Consider the following 6,950-nt stretch of genomic DNA (forward strand, 5'->3'; position numbering starts at 1 on the left):
CGGTGCCTCTTTATTAATACTTTTTTTAAAAAAATCACCTGGAAGTGTGAAGAAAACTGTGCTTCAAAAGATTTATTACATATATTTGTACATATTTTACATGAATGGAATGTTAAACATACAACCTAAAAATCAATAAAAAAATATTTTCATTCATGATTATGTACTGGCAGACCACTGAAGAGTACCTTAGAACAACTTAAGTCAACTTGCAATCATACTGCTCAATTAAAAAAAAAAAAAAATACAAACATGTTTTACATTAGACATTGCAAATTACATTCCGATTTCTGCTCCCGGTAATGAAGGAAGACATCTTGTCCATTACCACTGCAAGTATGGGTGGCATTTCAGAAGCTAGCACAGAGTTCCCTCTAACTCATTGTGGGCAGGCTTAGCTCTGTGGGACGAGGCATATAAAAAAGGGGAATATACACTCTGCTCCCTACCAGCAGGTACCTGCCAAAAGGTAGGAAGAGCCAGAAAGAGATTCGCAATCAAGTGATAAGGTTAATGCTGGATCACCACTCGTTCAGTGTGATGCTGCAGCTTTTAAAATTAAAGTAGTTTGTTAAAACATTCCCTCTACACCTAAGCCACCTCCCTTCTTCCTTGAAAGTTACAGTGCTTTGGCAATATCAGCTAGGAGAGAATTCTTGACTGTATAATTAACGAATATTTCAGCTTCATCTTAATATATACAGGAAGAGCACAGAATCACGCTTTGATGTCTCTTCCTGCTAGCATTTCACAACTTGAGAGCTTGTGACCAGTCATGTTGAGAAGTGTTTACTATTAAATATAACAAATTAGCAATAAAAGGGACAGATTTGAGGGAAAACAAGAGGAACAGGACTCAGCAACAGATTATGTTCTTGCAACGTCGGGTTACTTGCACTTGAAACTCTGCCAGAATCAAGCAAATCCTACTTATCATTGCAAAATCTTTGCCAAAGCACACCCAAGGGCAAAAGCCTCTCAAACAAACATACATAGATTAAAAGCTGCCAGAAAGATCAGCTAGTGGGCTTGCTGCCTTCTACTACTTACACACTGGCAACTTAGATCAAAGACGGAACCAAGTCCAACCTTTTTCAGGTGCAGGATATTCCTATGGTGGTTTACCTAGTAATGGCCCACAGTGAGGTCATTTTACACTTTATCCCATCATCAGCTCTGACGTACTTAACTGAGAAATCCCTTTACAGAACATGATGTGTAGTAAGATAACCAAATGCAACTTCAGACAACTTGAGAGTAAGGATTGGGTTTGGGTTTTTTTCCCCCCAACAGGCTAAAACATCTTCAACCTGATTTTAGAACCAGGTTAATTTATATGGAGAAACATCATAAGTTTTACATTTAGGAAACAAAAACTGGATACAGTTCTGTCGTGAATTTCTCATACAGAGTATTTTGAATGACGAGAACTGGTACGAGCTGATGACACTGCTGCAGGAAAAAACACGTTTGGCTGGGTTGTAGCAAACCCATAACAAGCCCTCCTCTTCCAGCTACAATGTCTTCTGTTACTTTTGCTGATGCCAGTGGAAAGCCTGTCCAAAGATTGAGGGGATATGGCCTAAAATGTATCATGTCTTCAGCTAGGAAGAGGAGAAGAAATTGATACTAAAATGACTTTTAAGCTGGGAGGGGTGGAAAGTGAATCATAAAATATATCACTGATCAAAAAATGAGATAATCCTCCACTGGCAAAGATGAGCTGGAAGATCCATAGTAGCACTTCTGCACTCCTGGGTATATGGTAGTCTCTCCCAACTCCCAGTTGTACAGCAAAATTAGTAGGTACAAACCAACAATACGAATTTGCACACAAATAATACTCTCTTTCAATAAGAGAAAGCATCTAAACTCAGAGAGATCCTGGCCTACATCAAAACCAACATATGCTTTGTTGCTGTTTACGTACAGATAGTAGTAACATTCAAGTGCCAAGTTCCCTGCTTTTGGTGGAACACAGAAGAAATGGAGCAAGTTTCTGAAGCCCTCACATGGAAAAGGCAGCATACTAAAAGTGTCCATAAGCACATCTCATGTATTAGACATTATCCACCCAGAAACACTAAAGATCCACACTTCTGAATAAAAATGATCTTTCCCACATTTGCTGAGACACATTTTTAGTCTTCTGGGAGTCAGTTTTACCAGCTCTGCAGCCTTTCAGCAAAAGCTTAATTAAAAAGCCAGTGCTCCTAACATTAAGAACTAGGATAAATGTATAGATCTCAAGATTAGGTCATAAACCCCTCTTTACATCATAAAGGGGGGGAGCAGGGGAAAAAAAGGTCACAAGTATCCACCCACGTCTTTGTACATCACCAACACATTTTCCATTTCAAAATACTGCCGTACGCTTACCCTTGAATATGAAAGTTAAATTGATTACAAACAAGACCATCTGTTTTAGGCCTTATTCCTCCCAAAAACAAAATACCACAAATTTACAGTGTGCTTCGTATTTTTGCTTTTATGTCCCACTGAACTCATCACTGAATGCACACGTTGAAAGAAAATTAGCTACCTCCTTCAAAAGGGAAGTGTTATTATAGATACACTGGTTTGTAAGAGACAGGACAATGGATGCCCTGTGCTGACAGTAGCATGGCTCTCTTGGTATTGTATGGAGTAGGGTTATATACAATGCAAATCATAGCCACCTCCACTATGAACTTCAGAACACAAGTTGCTACTCAAGATACATGGGTATGTTACAAGTTCAGAAAAATCTCACATTTCAAGACAGTGTTGAGTCTACTCTTCCCCTTCTGGCAAGCAGCATGTTTATGGCAGACCTGAGTATGGGAATTATTTCACACCCTTACATACTTAGGGAAGATATAGGCCAGATGACAGTAAATACTCTGAAACAGCACAGAATTGGCAATCTCAATATATTTACAGGCAAAGAAGCATATCGCACCGTAATTTAAGTTATTGCTTCTTGTGGACAAGTGTGGTATTCTTGATCGAAACACATTTATTTTCCCCTTCTGAAGCACAATGACTCAGGACCCCTATGAGGATGTTTTTAAAATGAAGGTGTTGCGAGCTATGTCTACAGCATGGTCATGGCCAACTGACCAGAACAGCTGGTGATAGAAAGCTTGCGTAGGTGAATTTCCACAAGCGTTTTCAAACCCAAGCATCACTCTCATGCTTCCAGGGTCATTCTGGGCTTGGTCTATACATTACAGGTTTTGATACAAGAAAACCTCCCATAGCCTTTCAGAAGAGATTTCTGGATACCAAGAATGCCAAACTAGGATCTAAGGCTGACCTCGTATCAGTTCCTCAAATAATTCAAGGTATTGCTGCTCTACTGTGCCGATGGAAGCAGCAACAGACTCTTGCCTGCAAAACCATGCATCAGTGCGATTGCTAGTGGCATGCTTTTCAAACACTGGCCCTACACGTAGGGCAGCAGTGATAACTGCTGGGTCTTTAAACCAGCTACTTGCATGTGAACACAGAAAATTAAGGTTTTTGAAAAAACAGTAAATGAACTATAAATATGAACTACCAAAACTGAGCTTCAGTTGTAAACAGATTTATGTTTATAATATTTACCTACTTAATCCCCAAGCCAAAGACTATGACCTCGGAGCACAGGACACCAAAACACTTCCCTATCCCCTTTACATTATTAAAGGTGAGTTTCTGTAGGCATGAAGCCGACAGTAAACATTAAATCAATGCAAATGCAAAAGCTTTACTTTCAGAAGATAGCAGGAATTTAAAAACACTGGAAAAGTGGGCCTGCAGGCAACATCACTATTCGAGTATTACAGGTGCTATAATTTCTCATCCCCTCCCTCCCCTCCAGGATAATACAAGGCAACACAAATATTCTCGGCTAAAAAGGAATCTGTACAGGGAACGACTGTACATTTGATGTGACTACAGAATTGAAAGTGTGACAAAATGGTTCTGCTCCCACTGAAAAAGAGAATACAACAGGGCCCCATAGTTATGTGTTCAGCTGAAACCAGTGATGCAAGTCCAAAAATGTAGAAACTGCACCGGCAATTATGGCAATTATCTAGTTTGGACTCCTTTAGATTTGCAGCATAACAAAAACATTTTACAGAGCAACAGTCAAGCGAAAAGATTACAAGAATGCTGTAAGAGTATGCAGGGATGAAACGAGGAAAGCCAAGGCCTCCTTGGAATTAAACCTGGCAAGGGATGTCAAGGTCAACAGGAAGGGTTTCTTCAAGTACATCGGCGGCAAAAGGAAAACTAGAGAAAATGTGGGCCCACTGTTAAATGAGACAGGTGCCATGGTGACAGATGATGCAGAGAAGGCAGAGTTACTGAATGCTGCCTTTGCTTCAGTCTTTACTGCTCTGGCCAGCTCTCAGGAGTCCCAGACTTTGGAGGTAACAGAGAAAGTCTGGAAGAGGAAAGACTTTCCCTTGGTTGAGGAGGATCAAGTTGGAGACCAGGTAAGTAAACTGGACATGCACAAGTCCATGGGTCCTAATGGGATGCACCGGCGAGTGCTGAGGGAACTGGCAGAAGCCATTGCTGGGCCACTCTCCATCATCTTTGAAAGGTCCTGGAGAACAGGCAAGGTGCCTGAGGACTGGAGGAAAGCCAATGTCACTCCAGTCTTCAAAAAGGGCAAGAAGGAAGACCCAGGAAACTACCGGCCAGTCAGCCTCACCTCCATCCCTGGAAAGATGATGGAACAGCTCGTTCTGGGCGTCATCTCAAAGCACCTGGAGGAAAAGAAGGTTATCAGAAGTAGTCAACATAGATTCACCAAGGGGAAGTCATGTTTGACCAATCTGACAGCCTTCTACGATGGCATGACTGGATGCATAGATGAGGGGAGGGCAGTCGATGTTGTCTGCCTTGACTTCAGCAAGGCTTTCGACACCGTCTCCCACGTCATCCTCACAGGCAAGCTTAGGAAATGTGGGTTAGATGAACGGACAGTGGGGTGGATTGAAAACTGGCTGATTGATAAGAGCTCAGAGGGTTGTGATTAGTGGCACAGAGTCTAGTTGGAGGTCTGTAACAAGTGGTGTTCCCCAGGGGTCAGTGCTGGGTGCAGTCCTGTTCAATATATTCATCAATGACCTGGATGAAGGGATAGTGCGTGCCCTCAGCAAGTTTGCTGATGATGCAAAACTGGGAGGAGTGGTGGACACACCAGAAGACTGCACTGCCATTCAGCGTGACCTGGACAGGCTGGAGAGTTGGGCAGAGAGGAACCTTATGAAATTCAAAAAAGGCAAGTGTAGGGTACTGCACCTGGGGAGGAATAACCCCACGCATCAGTACAGGTTGGGGGCTGACCTGCTGGGGAGCAGCTCTGTGGAAAGGGACCTGGGATTCCTGGTGGACACCAGGATGAGCATGAGCCAGCAGTGTGCCCTTGTGGCCAAGAAGGCCAATGGCATCCTGGGGTGCATCAAGAAGAGTGTGGCAAGCAGGTCGAGGGAGGTTATCCTCCCCCTCTGGTGAGGCCGCATCTGGAGCAGTGTGTCCAGTTCTGGGCTCCCCGGTTCAAGAAGGACAGGGAGCTGCTGGAGAGGGTACAGCAAAGGGCTGCGAAGATGATTAGGGGACTGGAACATCTTTCTTATGAGGAAAGGCTGAGGGACTTGGGTCTTTTTAGTCTGGAGGAGAGAAGGCTGAGGGGGGATCTTATTAATGCTTATAAATACTTAAGGGGTGGGTGCCAGGAGGATGGGGCCAGTCTTTTTTCAGTGGTGCCCAGTGACAGGACAAGAGGTAACGGGCACAAACTTGGTCATAGGAAGTTCCATCTAAACATGATGAGGAACTATTTTACTTTGAGGGTGCTAGAGCACTGGAACAAGCTGCCCAGAGAGGTTTTGGAGTCTCCTCCTCTGGAGATATTCAAAATTCGCCTGGATGCATTCCTGTGCAATCTGTTCTAGGTGAACCTGCTCTGGCAGGGGGGTGGGGGGTTGGGGGGGTGGGGGTTGGACTAGATGATCTCCAGAGGTCCCTTCCAACCCCTATCATTCTGTAATTCTGTGAAAATATTATCCCGGCAAGAATTACTCTGCAAGCAAGATAGGAGAGTTTAGTTACATGCACTGCACTTGTTCTCCAGATAGCAGCAATTGCTCCTGTTCTTTGCCCTTTTTGATATGAATCACAGTAGCAACAGAAAGGAATATGTACTTAAACAAAAAAAGAAATGCAGAATTATGTATGTACAAGAAAAATGCTCAAAGTGTTGTGCAATTTATTTTAACTATTGAAACCCATTAAAAATGCTGTCACTAATAAATATTCATAACTCTTCCCTGTACTGTGAAATTCAGAAACTACTACGATTAATTCTTGATATAAAAAGTATGCTTCTAAGCCCTGGTATCTGTTGCCGTTTATTGTCTTTTTTTTTTTTTTTTTTGAACTGTGATACTTTATGGGAACTAATACTTATCCACAGTTTTACTTGGTTTACCCTCCCAGAGACATCCTGCGTTTCATGAAGCCCTGGTTATACCAATATAATACAGTAAAATAATAATAAATTAAACAAATGCACGTGCATTTTTATAAAAAAACAAACCACACTGTCAAATGTTGGTCTCCACATGAAGAGACTAAGGATTTAGATGCAAAGTACTACAGATCCTGCCATCAAAAAAACCCATTCAAACAAGGAAACAAAAACTTGCATGTGTTTTAAAAATTAAACACAAATCCCACCTCAATGTTGTCTCACCCATGCCTGTAAAAAACCCTCTTGCTGTGCCACGTTTGCAGTTATTCATTTACACCTCAGGAGGCAGCCTGGAGATGAGAGTAGTATAATAAAATAATTACCTGAAACTTTTTTAAAAAAATACCCGTTAAACAAATTACCTTAACTGGCAGCACTTAAGATTGGTAATTCTTCTTTTTTTTCCTATTTAAAAAAAAGTTGCATAGCTGTAAGATTT

This window comes from Gavia stellata, chromosome 6, assembly GCF_030936135.1.
Source record: "Gavia stellata isolate bGavSte3 chromosome 6, bGavSte3.hap2, whole genome shotgun sequence".
NCBI lineage: Eukaryota > Metazoa > Chordata > Aves > Gaviiformes > Gaviidae > Gavia > Gavia stellata.